Genomic DNA, 18,797 nt, shown 5'->3' with positions numbered 1-18,797 from the left:
AATGGGATTGTGCTGATTTTTCAGTGTTGTTTGATTTTTGGGGGTGTTCATGGGGAGGGACAGGCCATGTGGCTGGGGGCCATTTTGAGTGCTGCTACAGGCCCCGGCCATGTGCTGGGAGGCAAGTGGCCATTTTGAATGTAGGCATAGTTGTTAGGCCTGCAACCATTTTGCCTACTTTTCAACCTTTATGCCCAGGGGTAGTGAGTCTTGCATGGGCCTAGTCTTTCTGTGGGTTGTCTTGAATTTAAACATCATGGAGGGCATGGATGGAATGGGATTGTGCTGATTTTTCAGTGATTTTCGTTTTGGGGGCTGTACTTGTGGCCTTTTCACCAGGGGTATTGAGTCTAGCATGGGCCTAGTCTTTTTGTGGGGTGTCTTGAACTTAAACATCATGGAGGGCATGGATGGAATGGGATTGTGCTGATTTTTCAGTGTTTTTCGATTTTTGGGGGTGTTCATGGGGAGGGACAGGCCATGTGGCTGGGGGCCATTTTGAGTGCTGCTACAGGCCCTGGCCATTTGCTGGGAGGCAAGTGGCCATTTTGAATGCAGGCATTGTTGTTAGGCCTGCAACCATTTTGCCTACTTTTCAACCTTTATGCCCAGGGGTAGTGAGTCTTGCATGGGCCTAGTCTTTCTGTGGGGTGTCTTGAATTTAAACATTATGGAGGGCATGGATGGAATGGGATTGTGCTGATTTTTCAGTGATTTTCGTTTTTGGGGGCTGTACTTGTGGCCTTTTCACCAGGGGTATTTGAGTCTAGCATGGGCCTAGTCTTTCTGTGGGGTGTCTTGAACTTAAACATCATGGAGGGCATGGATGGAATGGGATTGTGCTGATTTTTCAGTGATTTTCATTTTTTGGGGCTGTACTTGTGGCCTTTTCACCAGGGGTATTGAGTCTTGCATGGGCCTAGTCTTTCTGTGGGGTGTCTTGAACTTAAACATCATGGAGGGCATGGATGGAATGGGATTGTGCTGATTTTTCAGTGTTTTTCGATTTTCGGGGGTGTTCATGGGGAGGGACAGGCCATGTGGCTGGGGGCCATTTTGAGTGCTGCTACAGGCCCTGGCCATGTGCTGGGAGGCAAGTGGCCATTTTGAATGTAGGCATTGTTGTTAGGCCTGCAACCATTTTGCCTACTTTTCAACCTTTATGCCCAGGGGTAGTGAGTCTTGCATGGGCCTAGTCTTTCTGTGGGTTGTCTTGAATTTAAACATCATTGAGGGCATGGATGGAATGGGATTGTGCTGATTTTTCAGTGATTTTCGTTTTTGGGGGCTGTACTTGTGGCCTTTTCACCAGGGGTATTGAGTCTAGCATGGGCCTAGTCTTTTTGTGGGGTGTCTTGAACTTAAACATCATGGAGGGCATGGATGGAATGGGATTGTGCTGATTTTTCAGTGTTTTTCGATTTTTGGGGGTGTTCATGGGGAGGGACAGGCCATGTGGCTGGGGGCCATTTTGAGTGCTGCTACAGGCCCTGGCCATGTGCTGGGAGGAAGTGGCCATTTTGAATGCAGGCATTGTTGTTAGGCCTGCAACCATTTTGCCTACTTTTCAACCTTTATGCCCAGGGGTAGTGAGTCTTGCATGGGCCTAGTCGTTCTGTGGGGTGTCTTGAATTTAAACATCATGGAGGGCATGGATGGAATGGGATTGTGCTGATTTTTCAGTGATTTTCGTTTTTGGGGGCTGTACTTGTGGCCTTTTCATCAGGGGTATTTGAGTCTAGCATGGGCCTAGTCTTTCTGTGGGGTGTCTTGAACTTAAACATCATGGAGGGCATGGATGGAATGGGATTGTGCTGATTTTTCAGTGATTTTCGTTTTTTGGGGCTGTACTTGTGGCCTTTTCACCAGGGGTATTGAGTCTTGCATGGGCCTAGTCTTTCTGTGGGGTGTCTTGAACTTAAACATCATGGAGGGCATGGATGGAATGGGATTGTGCTGATTTTTCTGGGTTTTTTTCCGATTTTTTTGGGGTGTATAACTGAACTGATGTTCCTCTGTCTTCCATTGTTTTTAGGTGCACAAGACTCAAGAGAACCACCAGTGCCAGGAAGAAGTCCTGCATCGGTGTGTGTGTGCAGCATAACGTCACGCGACGTCACGTCTGGCCTCAGACTACTCTACAATTCGTGCAACTGCGGCCTGCTGTCTGACCTGCTCTGAAGAAGATGGCCCCAAAAAAAGGTCTCCGTAGCTCCTCTAGCAACAAAGTTGCTAGTAAGGAGCAGAAGAAGCAAGTTACCAAGGAGGCTGGTGTGCCGGCCGCCACGTTTTTTGGGAGCAAAAAAAAAAGTACGCCTGCAGCAGCAGCAGGATCTGCTGGGGACCAAGCTGGGAGCAGCACCCCTGCTCCATTGGGTTCAGTGCCTCCACCACCACGCCAACTTAAGTCAAAGCCCTTGAGTGCTTCAGAGGCAGTCAGTGTACTTCTCCAATCACCATCGACCAGTGATGTTGGCTCATCGCAAGAAAGTAGCAGCAATGTCCCTGAATCAACACAGGTTGTTGTAACTCATCTGACAAGTGTTGAACAACCACAGCCGCAACAACAACACCATGTGCAAGTACAAGCCCAAGTACATGTGGAAGGAGAGGCAGCGCAAGGAGATGCGCAAGCAGAGGTGCATGGAGGGTCACAAGTGCCCACAATAGTTGTTCCTCCCGAAGTAGGGGCACATCAGGAAATCGACAATCAAGCCAAGGTATCATTGGAAGCCACTCCTCCTGATGATCATTCATTGTCTTCCACATCCCTAGCAAGGAAAAGATCAAGGTTGGTGTCTACATCTTCTTCAAGCCCACCTCCTTCTGATGATACGGATCCCAATTGGGAACCAGCACCACTGCCGTCTGAGAGTGAGGCACACCATGATCTGACAAAGGTACCTAAGCGTAAAAGGAAGGTCGTCGAAAAACTCATAGCTATGGAGTGTGATGAGGCTCAACAAGAAGTGACGGATACTGCTGCTGGTGAAGCCTCTCACGATAACGACGATGAGGCAGTCATCATAAAGGTCACTGCAGCCCCAGCGGGCATGCAGCAAAGAGACATTTTGACCCTATCCCGAGAAGCTGCTGAGCGTGATGATGATGTTGACGAGGAGGCAATGGAAATGGAAACACAACAATCATTAGATTTGGAGTTAACTAGTACACCAACACCTACCGCTTCCATATTTCTTCCTCGCAAGAAGTGACCTCCATCCACCTCGACCTCAATTAGTGGTGGTGAAAGTGCAAAACGTACTGAAGTTCGGCAATCCACATCCTCCACTTCATCTGGCATTAGCAGCAGGACCACCACCACCAGTATCGCCGCCTCCTCCGGCCCCCAAAGACATTTCAAGTCTCCAGTTTGGGACTTCTTTAGTGTTTGCCCAAAAAAGGAAAACTTCGCCATTTGTAGCATTTGTAAGCTTCGAGTTAGTCGTGGTAAGTTTGGTACCAACTATGGTACCGGAGGCCAGAGAGGTCACCTTAGGAGAGCGCACCCTGTCCAATGGTTTGCGCAACTAGAGGCGGTCAAGGAGGCCCGAATTTCACGTAATGAAAACGTTGATTTTTCATCTGATGATGACGAGGAGGAAGAAGACGATTCAAACACTTCACTTACATCCAGTACCCCTGTCAGCAGCACACCCCATGTGAGACACACTAAGAGTGTGGGAGAGAGTGAGACATCAATGCGAAAAAGTTCATCAGCGAGCGTAACTGGGTCGAAGATATCATCATCATCCCGTAAATCTTTGGTCCAGGGCAACATTAAAAAGATGTTGTTTACAGAAGCGCAATATGAACGCAACCACCCACTGACGCGTCTGTATAACACTAAGCTGGCTAAAATGCTAGCTCTGGACCTTCTCCCTTTTTCTTTTGTAGAAGGGGTTGGTTTTCTAGAATTAGTGGCAGCGCTCTGCCCTAAATGGAAGGTTCCTAGCCGGTTCTATTTTGCCCGAGTTGCGGTTCCAGCACTACATGAAGATGTTCTGGAGGTGATTGGGGCAGCTTTGCAGAAGAGTGCTGTTCACACTATACATCTGACAACAGACATGTGGACCAGTGGATCAGGCGCTGATTACATGTGCATCACTGCACACTGGGTCTCTTTTTCAGGGGCTAAAGCAAAGCTAAACGCAGGTGTTGACCCGGACATTGTTTTTAAAGCTGCTCGGAAACATGCAACACTAGCCATGTTTGGTTTGGAGAAACGTCACACAGCAGAAAACATTTTGGATGTCTTTAACACAAAGGTCCTTAACTGGCTGTCCCCAAAAAAACGCCAGGTTGGTTATGTTTCCACGGACAATGGCGCCAATATAGTTAAGGCCATGAAGCTGGGTGAGTATTTCAGAGTGCCGTGTTTGGCGCACTGTATAAACCTGGTTGTCCAAAAAATCTTGGGTAATAAAGACAGTGCAGCGTACAGAGTATTGGACACCTGCCGAAAAATGTGCAACCATTTCAGCCATTCTTTTAAGGCCCGGAAGCAGCTGAGGAGCCTGCTATATCAACGTCAAATGCCAGTGAAAGCACTCATCCAGGAGGTGGTAACACGTTGGAACTCAACCTTCTACATGCTTGAGCGTCTGTATGAGCAGTATACGGTACTCGATCACTATTTCTTAACAGAGGGTACAGCTCAGAAGGAGGACCTGAGGATGGGTGCAGTGCAATGGAACATAGTTAAAAGCCTGACACGCATGCTTCGTCCTTTTGAGTTCTTCACGCGTGCAGTCAGCAAGGAGGACTGTAATTTGGGAAAAGCTATCCCATTGTTGTACATGCTGGAGCACCAACTGAAGGAGGTGTGTTCTGTGTTTGAAAAAGATGTAAAAAACCAAGACTCTTTTGTTCTGGCTGAGAAATTATTAGAGCTCCTACAAGGTGATGAACGTCTTAAAATGATCCACTCAGAACAGCATTACATTTGTGCTACTATTCTGGATCCACGCTACAAAAAGGCGCTGGCAGGCCAAGCATTCTTTCCTTTTGCTGATGAAGATGTTACAAGTTACAAATGGTGGATAGCCTCCTCAGCCAAGAGGTTTGAAAGAGAATGGCAGCAAATTGAAGGAGAAGGCAGTACATCAGCATCAGCAGGCCATCCCCAGTCACAACAATCCTCTTCTGCACCTGTGGCTGCGGCACAAGTGACCTCTCAGCCGTTAAAGAGACCGGCAACCGGATCATCTGCACCACCAGACGCAACAGTAACATTGGAGGCTGAAGAGGATTGGCTTGCTCGGCTTGGGTTTGGTTCTCAAAAGGTCACAGCAACAGCTAAGCAAAGAGGAGGAACCTTGGAGGAGAACCTTGATTCGATGGTCAAGGACTATCTGAATGACTCAACAGAGGTCTATGTTAATGCTGACCCATTGGCGTATTGGCATGGGAAAAAAGAATTGTGGCCACAGCTCACCAACCTGGCTTTAAACTACTTGTCTTGCCCACTCGCAAGCGTGTCTTCTGAATTTGTTTTCAGTGCTGCTGGTGGCATTGTAACTTCCAAACGGAGCCGCCTCTTGCCAAAAAATGTGGAGAGGTTAACAATGATCAAGATGAATCAGCACCTCATACCACCAGATTTCAGAGTACGAGAAAGCGCGCCGGATGAAGAAGAGGTGGCCAGCAACATAGATGAGGGAATTTCTACTCTGTCAGGTGACACTGAGCTCACCCTGCCTGAATTCGCAGAGTATGATGACGAAGCCTTATTCTCATTCTGGACCGTGATACCGAGCCCTGAAAATGAGACAACGAATCAATAACTTTCTTTTTCGTCCTTATTCACTTTTATTCCTGTGTGTCTGTCTTTCTTTGTTGTGCACAGTTAATATAATTCAAACTTTAATCAGATAATCACAAAAACAAGCCCATCAGCAGAACTGTCTTCACTTGTTTGCTAATTGATTTGAAGGTGCCGCAGTCTGCATTCCTCAGGCTCACAAGTTCAGAAGAACATGCTCCTCTATCCTCCTCCTCCAGACTCCTATTTCCATCAAAGCAGAGGGCTGGTTTACGCCCAATGAAGAAAGACTCAGCACTTGTGGGGGTGTTGTTCTACCTCTTTGCAGGTGAGTTGACGGCTCTGGGGCCATTGCTGGGAAGCTCTAAAAGTGGTTTGGACCAAATCCGAGGCGCACATTTTTTAGTGTTTTTGCTGACTTGCTTGCATTTGAGGTGCTCTTAGGGGGGGTTCCGTCTGTTTGTGGGTGAGTTTCGGGGTCTGTCAGCACTGCTGGGACACTCTAATCTTGATTGCATTTGCTTTTCAGGAAATCCGTGGCGGCAACCCCGACTCATGGCCTAGCTACGCAGCGCGTTTGGACCGAAGGCCGAGAAATATTGTAAGTAGGAGATGTTGCTTTTGGCCTGTTTGGGGGTGTTATGCTTTTTGGCGGGTGGGTTGGCGGGTCTTGGGCCATTCCTGGGAAGGTCTAATACCGGGTAGAAGTGGTTGGGACAAAATCCAGGCCGATTTTTTTTTGCTATTTCTGACATTTTGCTCAATGTAGCATTTTTGGGGGCCAGTTTGGGGGGCTTCCTGGTGTTTGTGGGTGGGTTTCGGGGTCTGGGAGCACTGCTGGCTATGGATACTTTACATTGCAAGAGGTTTGAAGCAAATCCATGGTGGCAGAGGGGAGTTAGGGCCTAGCTGCAGAGCGCGCGTGGAGTGATTTGGGAAATTTGGGAAAAAATGACTGTTCCCATTTTTTTACTTTTGCTCTTTGGCTGTTTGGGGGTCTTCTACTCGTTTTCTCTTGGGTTGACGGCTCTGGGGCCATTGTTGGGAAGCTCTAATACCGGATAAAAGTGGTTTGGACCAAATCCGAGGCGCACATTTTTTAGTGTTTTTGCTGACTTGCTTGCCTTTGAGGTGCTCTTAGGGGGGGTTCCGTCTGTTTGTGGGTGAGTTTCGGGGTCTGTCAGCACTGCTGGGACACTCTAATCTTGATTGCATTTGCTTTTCATGAAATCCGTGGTGGCAACCCCGACTTATGGCCTAGCTACAAAGCGCGTTTGGACCGAAGGCCGAGAAATATTGTAAGTAGGAGATGTTGCTTTTGGCCTGTTTGGGGGTGTTAAGCTTTTTGGCGGGTGGGTTGGCGGGTCTTGGGCCATTCCTGGGAAGGTCTAATACCGGGTGGAAGTGGTTGGGACAAAATCCATGCCGAAAAGCCTTTTGGCACTTTTTGTAACTTAGGGTTCGTTAGCCCTAGCAGCAGGATTGCATGTGTTTCGGGGTGTTCTACATTTTTGCAACTGAGTTCTGGGGTCTTAGAGCACTCGTGAGAATGTGTAATTTTGGTTGCAAGTCATTTGAAGAAAATCCTGGGTGGGAAAGGGGGGATTTGGCATAGTTAAAGAAAGCCTTTGCCACTACTCTTAACTTAGGGTTCGTTAGGGTTAGCAGTATTTCTATTGCATGTGTTTGGGTGGGGGGGTTTTCGAGTCTTGGAGCGATGCTGGCTATGGATACTTTTACTTGGTTGCTTGCAAGTGGTTTGAATGCAATCCACGGTGGGTAAGGGGGTATTTGGGCCTACTTATACTTTCAAAGTACGTTTTGTCACCAGTTTTCTGCTAGGCCTCGTTTTTTCCGATTTGATTGGGGGTCTTCTACATTTTTGCGACTGGCTTTAGTAAGGGTCTTGGTGGGAGCACTGCTGGGAAGATCTAATTTTGTTCTAAAACACAGTTTACAGTACACCTAGCTTGAGGGGAAAGATCCGCTACATTAATTTGCCCATACTTATTTATCCTTCAAAAGGTGACTCAGACAGAGTACGCACTGTCAAAAATATTGTACTGTCTACTAGGAAAAGCAAAGTGTGACTTTTTGCACTCCACAGCCTACATACCTTATATTTATTTATCAGTGGTGTTGTAATATTATATCACTTCCTGTTTTTCGTTGAATAATTACAGGCCGGGTTTCAGTCTGTGCAATGGGGAAAAAAGGATGGAGTCAGGCTTCACATTAGCGAGCCGCAATTCAGCATCCGCCAGGCAGGCAGTGGACAGGGCGTCTTCTGGTCACCAACATTGATGGACGAAGCGTCAGATGGAATGGAGGAGTGCCGCTAATAAGAGGATTTTTTTTCTGCATGCAACTTACTTACCAAATTCAACAGGACAACTACAACAACATACAGATACAGTATCCATTGTGTTTTTCTATGACTGTGACTGCATTTCTTGGATCTCTCTCTGCTTCTAAATTGATCCCTTAACACATCACTTAGTCCACTCCACTATCACATCTGCACCACACATAGTCATTTGTAAGTGCTCCTACGTAATTCGCAAGTCGCAGCACGCCCCAGCCCGTAGAGGACTGGGATGGCCCCAATGATGAAGCATGTCACCAAGGGGCAACCCTGGTGAGTGAGGGGACACCTAGAAAAAGAGCAATTTCTCCTTTTCTATCTACTACACCTTCCAGAACAACACCATTGAGTGTTGTGAATGGATTTATAGTGACCAGCAAGGCTCTCAGGTATCTGGCAACAGAGACCTTATGTTGAATATAGTTATCAATAACTCCACACACGCCCTATACTGTCGCATTCTTTCTTCCACAGTTGTCGAAAGTACTACTGACTTTTCACTGACATGCATGCAGTAGTGCATGCACTTTCAAAGATTGATGGATAGGTTTGTACCCAAAGATTTGTTTATGTTCAATTGTTTGTCCATGCTGTGCTTTTCTTACAGGGTGTCTTCTGGTGGTGACCAACATCGATGGACGAAGCATCAGCTGCAATGGAGGAGTGCCGCTAATAGGAGGATTTTTTTTCTGCATGCAACTTACTTACCAAATTCAACAGGACAACTACAACAACATACAGATACAGTATCCATTGTGTTTTTCTAGGACTGTGACTGCATTTCTTGGATCTCTCTCTGCTTCTAAATTGATCCTTTAACACATCAATTAGTCCACTCCACAGTTGTCGAAAGTACTACTGACTTTTCACTGACATGCATGCAGTAGTGCATGCACTTTCAAAGATTGATGGATAGGTTTGTAAAAAAAGATTTGTTTATGTTCACAATTGTTTGTCCATGCTGTGCTTTTTTTTCTTGTCTCACAAAACCTTTCCCAAAAACCCCCGTACCCATCCATTTTTCAAACCCTAACCCTCTTCCCCCGGGCTGTGTGGTTTTGATTGATGTGTGACTAAATTACAGCAATAAATCCACACACTTGCTGGGGAGGATAAGGTGATACCAACAGGCTGGTGAAGAAATCCGAGGATATATTCTTACTCTGCTTGACAAAGACCCTTGGCTAATGTCAAAGAACTTCAACCGAATTAGTAGTTATACTTTACCATTTGTTAGGCTACAATGTGGCACTGTTCTAGTGTACTGTCACCTGCTATATTCTCTATTGTACCGTTGTATTGCTCAGGAGGACAAACCAGATTTCATTTTCTTTTTTTTCATAGGCATGCAACTGCCACTGTGTCACACCAATAGTACCACCGCTATGAGGAAATTTTATCCGCCCAGGATTGCCAACCTTATTCGCTGTTTCCCGTGGAGCCAGCCCTGGGCCTAGCCCTACTTGCAAACAGAAATTACAGGTAAGATAGGCGTTTGGTTGGAGGTAGTATAATGGAGTATTAGGAGAGACGAGAGATTGACGGTAGTACTACTAAAGTCACAGGACTATTCAGGAAAACAAACTTACTGTTAAACCCCCACCCACCAGACTCAAAAGCTGTAAAAAACAGGTATGGTCAGATAAAGTTTAAAAAATTATATTTTTATAGCCCTAACAAAATAATCTCCCGCAAGACCCTCCCTAACCCCAATGATTGTCCTTCAAAAGTCCCCAAAAAACCCAAGTCCCAATTCCCACCCCCCAAAAGTCTCTAAAAAAGGGGCAAGGGACACTATGGCAGGGTGCTGTTGCCTTTAGCAGCCAGGGCATCATGCTCCTGGCGGAGGGTGGCAAGTTCGAAGCGGAGGCCCTCCACCAAGTTCTTATAGATCAGGACCTCCTGCTCCAGGTAGGACAGTCTGAGGGATAAGAGGCGCCGGTGTGCCTTGCAAATCCTGTGGGGGGCAGCTGCTGTCTTTGCTGCTCGGCGTTGGCGTTGGGCTTTGGTAGCCCGGCTCCGTACCGCTGGAGCACTGCGCTGCCTGGCAGCCCGCACGGAGGAGGATGCAGCTGTCCCCGTGGACGTTGTTGTTGTACCAGACTGCGTCTCCTCCTCCTCCAGGGCCACCAGCCGCCGATATTCAGCGACAGTGGCATCCAGCCTCCGTTGCCGGGCAATTCGAGCGCTGTCCTTCCTCCTTGATGGTGTCTTGGATTTGGAAAGAGCAACTACATGAAGAAAGAAAGACATAGTCTGTAACCAATGCTCCTTAAGATTAACACAAAATGATTGAGCAGAAAGTTGTCACAGTACAAGTAGCAAATTGAAAGCACCGTACATATCTATTGAGGACAGTATCTATGTAACCTCCGACTTCTTCATCCTTGCTCTAACATTAGTGGGAGTTTAAGGGACAAATTCTACAAGCACTATTGACGTCCATTACAGTCGACTATGACAGTACACCAGTCTTACTCCTCTTCTTCTCTCTTGTTTAGGAAAATTGGTACGTTATCTTATGCAAGCCGGCATAATGCCAGCGCAGTGAACTTGCACCCGAGAAAAACAGACGCACACCATGGTGAGTGAGACAGACTTGCGTTACTGTACCGGTCCAGTACATGCAGGTGGTGAAGCTCTTACTTTTCTATTACGGGTGGCACTGAGAATACTCTGTTAAAAGGGCTACTGCTTAATTAATTTAGCTTTCACCCTACAGTGCAAATGAGTATTAGAAAAGGAAAATAAAGAAGCTAAATAATCTGATTATCTATCACTTCACATGGGATGTATTTGATGACATATGGGATGACTTTAGGTGCTTTGCTTATTATGGAGTGAACAGTGATACCCCCACACATGAATGACGTACTACTACTAAACTAAAGTTATTAAGAGAGGTAGGGAGTGTCCACCGTAATAACCGGATATATGCTGTGCTTGCAGTTGCAATACAAACTACTGCTACTATTCATGGTAGTATTTGGACAAAATTACAACTTCTTTTCCTTGCCTTTCGTACGGACGTGCGGGTGCGGTGTTACATGCTCTTCAAAGTAACACTTAGTTCATCCAGTGACCGTCTACTCTCTCTAGATACACATATGCTATCTAAGAGTCAGATAGTACCATGAATGATCCAGGCATCCATCCATTCAAAGTATATGCACACATACAATTTCTGTTTCACCCACCCAGGCTGTTCTCCTTACACCCATCCTTGCTTCATCATTCACCCAGCCATGCAACATACCATATTCTTTCCTTCCCAGCCACCTCAGGGACCAAGCAAACACATATCATTCTTCTTTGCCAGTCATCATTACATTTCTCGTACTTCCACACTTACTTACTTACACCCTTCTTTCGCTTTTCGTTCAGCCCTTCCATCAAGTTCACCTCAGATCTGATTGGGATTCTTCTCGCCAAAAACTTCACAGCTAAGTCGAAGTACCTTTAGAGTAGCCTACTACCTGGTTTATTTATATAATACACCCGTGCAGAAAGCACACTCTGCAGTCTTCAATCTCAAATGAGTAAGGAATGTATAGCTTACCTCTGCCCGCCACCACCGTGTCATCCCCCACAGATTTGTCCGGCACTTGCACCGCCTCCTCCCCAGAGTTGTCCTCCTCGTCCAATGCCACCACCACCTCGACGCTGGCCCCGCCTCCAGATGTTCCACCTACAAAGTACATTTAATAATGTTTGAATACACCACTCCCTACTATATAATATTTGGTCTAGGAGGAAGAAAGAAATGTGAAAAAAACTGTATACAATTTAATAATTTGTGACTGTCTGCTGTAAAGTAAAAATGTCCCTTTTTCCATGGAAGGCTGTTGTCTTGCTGCACTTTTTGGCACAACTGATGAATGCTTGCTTTTTATTTTTAACACGCACCACTTTTTTTCCTAACAGACAGAAGCTTGACTTCTAAGAACACGAGCAGGATCAAGTTCAAACCAGGTGAGAGCTCGGCTCGACCACAAGAAATGTGTCCAATTCATCGTCAGCACTAAGCACTTTTCCATTTCCAGTTAAACGTTTACTTTTATGACAAACTTGATTTCAATAAATGTGTTTACTTTTAATAAAGCTTTTAAACTCAAATAGACTCTGTGGTTTTTGGTCCTCCAGACTAGAGTGGATGAGCTAAAGGTTTTGGAAGTTTTGCAAGCATGAGTCCGTGCCTCTGCCATCGGTGACTTTGGGAGCTAAATGACTCTGCCACACTATCTAGTCAGTAAGGAGATTGGGGGTTCAACTACAAAGTCTGTTATCACTGAGGTATGTGGAAAGTCTAACAGCACCTATTATAATTGATAAGCTAAGCAATGCATTTTTTAGTGTCCATAGTTCTGTTTGTGCAGATTTGTCCAGGCAACAGTAGTAGAATGGATTGTCCTCCTATCCAAACTAAAAGTAAAGTAGTATCTTATTCTTTCTTGGTGGTCATTCACCTTTTTATTGTTGGCAATTGTCAAAGCATAAACATTTAGAATACTTGAAAAGACATTATGGACAATCCCAGAGGACTGCACTCAGTGCATAGAGCTATTGCTGACTAGAATGGGAGTCCAATGAAAATGCCAAATGTACAATCTTAGTTAGCTACACAGACAGACTAATAAGAATAATCTAGTAATACTACACGGAGTCATAGTCGAGGCAGGATAAGAATTTAGATCCTGTCTACAAGAAGATCAAAGACGATTTAGAAAAAATCGAATGAGGAACGCTCGGAAAAAATAAGTACTCTATATTAAAATTAAAACTTACTGGGGCCAGCAAAGGAGCCCTCGCCTGCCCGGTCCTGGCCTGCATCGTCAACAGCACCCTCCTCCTCCTCCTGTGTCCTCCTCTTGCCCCTGGGGGAAGCTGATGTACAACATGAAAGAAAGAAAAACAGAAAACATGGATGATATTTGTCAACCAAATCAAACATTTCAAAAGAACTAACAAAATATTTTTGCGAAATAGCAAATAGACAACTACTCCACGGGATATATTATTGACCAATCTCATGTGGTCGACTACGTTATTACTTTAGTATTGCTTGATTTGCGGACCGTCGAATTGGAAATTACCCTATGTAACTCACTAAACAAAGTACTAAAAAGGTTTGCCTAGGATTGGCAGGCAGCAGTCCGCAGCACGCGAAGTGACAGCCAAAGTCCATCGTGATTGAAGATCAGCGACAACACTAAAGTTTCCTACTACATTAACCAGTCATTAAAATACTCAAACTATTAATCCACCACCACTATTTCTTCTTATCGCCATGTGTACAAAGGAAGGACTGGACTTGAGTCTGTAGGGGCTGATTTAGAAGCCCCTTGCGGCTCTTTTGCTCCATTGTTGCGTGACTTTTGTGACGCAGCGACAGCACAAAAGAGGCGCAATGGTGCGGCGTATATTAACAACGTGAGCGCATATGGGAGATGCATCATGTTGTAAAGCCCTGCGCCAATAGGGGGCGTTCCGGCGCAAGGGAGGGCGTTCCTGCGCAGGAACGCATCCTAAAAGTGGCTGAGGGAAATCTACAAGATTTCTATCAGTCACTTTGAGGACAATGATGCGTGACTCAAACCCTGCACCTGCTTGAAGCAGACGTACGGCTTGACGCAGCATTGGGGAGATAGGGCACCCCAGAGCATTGATGGAGCTGCACCGTCGTTGCAACGCAACTCCAGCAATGCGCCGCCTTTACGGCACAGATGCGTAACGCTTTGGTGACGTTTTGGGCCCATGGTGCGCCGCATTGTAAATACTGCGCACCATGGGTGATGGCGGCGTGACGCACAATTACTGGCGCATGCCTGCTACTTTGCAGGGATGCGCCGGTAATTAAAAATCTGAACCTTAGTATGTAGCATTACGCAGTTCTTTAAACTACACTCATACATAATTTCACAGGCCAATGAAATGAACACAAAATCGAAAACAAATAAGCATAGTAGCAACACTACTGAGAAGAAGGAGAGCAGTGTACCTGAAATGCACAGAAGATTTTGAAATATAATTTACCTACAATGTAATGAGCAGCATTATTGCTCTTGGTAAAAAACAAAAATTTGCAATATAATAACACAGCAGGAGAAAACATAGTAGTAAAGAAATAGCTACTACTACTCACCAAGCCCAGGGATCTCAAGGCCAAGGAGGTCGAGCAGATCTCGCTCACGGGTCAGGACATCCGTCCAGCGGTGGGTGGCCTGGTTGTAGGTGCGCCAGACCCGAGAGTGGTGGTAAATGGCCTGGCACACCTTCTCCCACCGCTTCCAGCACTCCCGGACTCCGTACCCGGCACTGATCTTGCCGCCTCCCATGATGGTCCTGGGGAGGCGGCGATGAACATAAAAAATGAGTTGGCCCACCTCCTCCGGGGTAAAGATCTCCCTGGGTACGACCTCCTCCCCCATCAAACGCCCGCACGGGAGCCGGACACGGGGTGCGGGACCCTTCCCCTTCTCGGGATGCTTCCCGGCTCCCTTCACCATGGTCTGGGCGGAAAGGAATAAAGAAAATAGAATAGGGAAGAGAAGAAAAGAAAAGACTTTTAAAAAGTAGTTTAAAATTAACCAAAAGTAGCAGTAAACACAAAAATATAGGGCTAGAAAAATAGAGGGATGGATAATAAGTAAAACAGATTAAAAAAAACTACAAACAAGCAAAGGATGGCAGAGATTTAGAGAGGATACAAAGACCATGCCCAGAACCATAGCAATGAATGAGATACAAGATGGCCGCGCCCGTTCACGACCGCGCGGGTAAGTTCGCGCGAGATTTTCCTTGCGAACACGCGCGAAACTGTACTGGCAAGCCGCAGACTTTGCGAGATTACACTTCGCGCCCGGAAACGGAAATACGTCAGGCAAACAAGATGGCCGCGCCCTTGAACGACCTCGAGGGTAACTTCGCGCCTAGCGCTACGAGCGGCTTGCAAAAACGCACAAAACCTTGCCAACACGCCGCAAAAAAACAAATTGCATATTCGCACGAATTTGCGGCTTCCGAATCCGATCTCGTGCGTGTTCGCGCCCCGCGAATCCCGCGAAATTGCAGAAAAACGAGTTTTTCAAAACTGAAAGCACTCGGCAGGGGCAAGAGTTCAAACTCATCATTAGTAACAATTCCCTGTAGTGCTTCCTGACTGGGACCCCTCCAGAATTCAGTTGCTAGTTGCAACAATTGTATGACCCTGCTCTGACCCTCACAGCAGGCTCATAGAATAGCTACAAGTAGGCCACAAAGGTCCTGGGAAAAAAAATGCACTGCAACAGAAAGCAAAATTACAGATAAGGAAGCAGGTGCCAGACTGGAATTTTAAAACAGTGACACATTAATAAACTAACCCCAAATAAATTCATGTCAGTTGAAGCAGGGCTGGTGTGCTTGCTTTTCCCCCCCATAATCTACAGTGATGATGAACCAGAGGGTGGCATTGATGTAACAGAGGGTTGCAGTGGTGAAACAGAGGGTGCTGGGAACCTGTGATGATGAACCAGACGTAGAAACAACATAATCGCGACCGTTGCGTGCCGAAATGTAAGTTCGCAATTGCGAACTGGTACGAAACCCTAGCGAACTGGCAGAAATCCTTGTGAACACAAAAAAAAATCTGCAAATTCGCTAGAATTCGCGGATTTTGCGGATTGCGGGTTCGCAAATCCGCAAAATTCGCGAACGCGAGATTCGCAAAATTCGCCCATGCTTAGCCCCTAGGGCAAAACGTATACTGTGCAACTTAACGTATGGTAATTAAGATTCTTGTAATGTACTTTTACCTCTGACCTCATAAAGAGTGCAGAGGGGTTGTGTTTAGAATAAATACATATATATTTGATATATACCTTGTGTGGTGTGCTTTCATTTGGTACTCAAGGGATTATAATTGGTAAAACAACTTTCTTAATATGCTCTCTGAAGTCTTAGCCTGATGACTGCTGGTCCATGCTGCCACTAGGATAGCTTTCTATAAGGTTGACTTTACTACCACCATCAATAAGGGTCGATTAGACTGGTGCAAGGTGCCCACTAGAAATAGTGGACATTATATGCCAGGTTAACTTCTCACAACAATGCCAAATGTATCCTGAATTTTTTTGTGCAAGGTTAACTGCTGCAACATAAATTGCCAGAGAAACCATACATTTCAGAGAAATGTTGCAAAACGGAAAATTTAGCAACCTCTATGAAGGTTTGACATTTTCTATAGATCTGTCAGAAGTCTGCAAAATAAACGCTGCTACTTTGCATGTCTCTAATCATAAGACATTTGTTTAAATAAAATACTGGCCTTGATTTAGAGTTTAGTTGACAGGGAACTCCGCAGGAAACTCTCTGCCCGCCTGTTAGATTGAGAGGTGGGCGGACCGCAGTATAATTTGTTTTACTGTCCATCACTGCCAGGAACATCATGGCAGTGAGAGATCCCTGCCAGAAATATCTTGGCAGTGAGGGACAGTAAACAGAAAACAAGCATTTGCAATGCAATAGGGCTTGCATTTGCGAGAGTTTAAGGTATTGCCATTGTAAATGACTATGCCTTTTATTTGAAAAACAACACATAAATAAAAAAGCATTGTCATTTACAATGCCAATAGCTAAAACTCTCGCAAATGCGAGACCTGTTGCATTGCAAATGCTTCTTTATATGAGTATCCATATTTTTCCAATGTGGTATCACAACGTTCTGATTTTCTCCCTTTTTGTCTTAATGCACCTCAGTAAGAGGTGTGGTGTAATGGCTGAGATATGAATTCTAATCTCAGCATAAAGATATTACCTCAAACATCCTGGGCATACCGCTTCACCCCGCGCTGTTTCTCCTTATCTGCCTAAACCTGAAAGCGCTTAGAAACAGACAGAACATCAGCATTCAGCGCTATAGTGTAATGAACCAGACAGTCCATTTTGTTCAGGTAGGAAGTGCCTGGAGGTGGTTCGATCTGCCAAAGCGCTGTATCCAAGTCCTCTCACTTAATCTCAACACCCGGCCAGCCCGAAGCCGGGGGTTCAGATAAGGCCCTGGTTTGCCCGGCACTTCTTGCAGATGCAGGTGATGGCAGACAGCAGATAGAGCAGGCAGCAGAGGCAGGCAAAGAAGGAGGCAGCCAGGTAGATGTGGTAGAGGCAGTCATGCTTGTAGGCCACCACGCTACAGTACTCGTGCCTAAGGGTCTTGTGGATCATGATGCCGGTGGCAGCAGCGGCCCGAAGGCAGGCGGCCAGGGTGTAGTGCGTGGAGTTGGTGGTCATCCAGCGTTCACGGTCCAGGAGGGGCATCAGGTCCTGCTTGTCCAGGAGGGTCAGCAGGTAGAGGGCAATGGTCAGCAGCCAGAAGACCACGGTCATGAGGAGGGCGAAGTGGATGGCGCCCTAGTACTTTTTGCAGGCGGTGGTGATCCAGAGGGTGGCCCCGGACCACAGCTGCAGCACCCGCAGCAACCCCAGGAAGCTTTGCAGGAAGGCCTGGTTCTCCCACAGGGAGCTCCTCGTTGCCTGTGGGGGCTGGTGTGCAGGCATCGGCGGGTGCACTGGAGAGGGTGAATAGGGTGGAGGGGGCATAGCAGGCAGCAAGAAGTCAGGTTCCTGCGAGAGACTGCACTGCCCACCCAGGGCCTTCTAAGCAGAGAGACAGCCAAGCGAAGTTCTCCAGAGGAAAGAGTGCTGTCCGAGCCATAGGTTTCCAAGAAGAGAGCGCCCGCCAACACCAGCAAATCTGGAAACGAGCGAGTTGTCTCTGCAAACAGCCACGGCAGAGATGAGATTGATGTTAGCGCCAAACTCTGGGCAGAGAGATGCCCAGCAGCCTCCAGTGAGAAGGGAGCGGCCCCAGTGACCACTCCCTCTGACCAGACTGATGCATGCGCTGCAACGCTAGGACCCACCTACATCATGGAAAACTAAGATGGCGTCGGCCTGTCCAGATGGGCTGTCCTAAATTGGACAGGGCGGTAACAAAAAAGCCCGTTTTCCAATCACTCGCCAGCGTTTAACACAAACGAATACGCAATACAATGGAAAAGTGGGGCAGGGCTTAAAGTACCCTTCCAAAATCAACCCAATGACTATAGATCTTGCAGAGCGAGCAGCGCATGACCTAAAAACGACAAACACCATTGTGAAACACTCCTAAGTTGTGGGCGCCATTAGTTTGTGAGAGTTTGTTTTTGAAAAACAAAAACTTAGGAAACGTTTGCTGGCCTGCCATGACAGCAGTTCCTGTCAATGTATAGTGTTGTCCACTGGTGGACACCTAAAAATTTGGTGGACGGAGGTCCATTTCAATGGATGAGATAAAGTCCTCCACCATTCTGACTGATTTAGCTTCATCCATCAAACTTAAGGTCAGGCCCATAGTCTCCTACAAAAACATCAGTTGAATGGGTGTTATGGTTATGTTACAAAACTAAACATTATTAAAATTCATTGTAAGTAAATCCACTATAACTCACCTTCATTTAACAGTTCATGAGCTCATGAAATGGACATGGCCAAACACCATGCTAACCTACGTCTAGATATAGTGTTTTGAAGGCAGGTTCCAGACACTCAAAGTGCTCTGGCACACTGAGGATCAAAGGTACAAATATGATGTAAATGAGATACTGACCCATAGGCATTCATCATATCCATACTTATTCAGTCTCTCATTGA

At 46.3% G+C, this 18,797-nt stretch overlaps 1 pseudogene; it reads right to left on the bottom strand.

Moving 5' to 3' along the window:
• Window positions 1-17,153: 17,153 nt before the first annotated feature.
• Window positions 17,154-17,705, bottom strand: LOC147709317 (MARVEL domain-containing protein 1-like; annotated as a pseudogene).
• Between the last annotated feature and the right edge of the window lie 1,092 nt (window positions 17,706-18,797).

Source organism: Lissotriton vulgaris, chromosome 6 (assembly GCF_964263255.1).
Source record: "Lissotriton vulgaris chromosome 6, aLisVul1.2, whole genome shotgun sequence".
Taxonomy (NCBI): domain Eukaryota; kingdom Metazoa; phylum Chordata; class Amphibia; order Caudata; family Salamandridae; genus Lissotriton; species Lissotriton vulgaris.
Note: the sequence above shows the minus strand (reverse complement) of the source record. Positions and strands in the feature narration are given on the sequence as shown.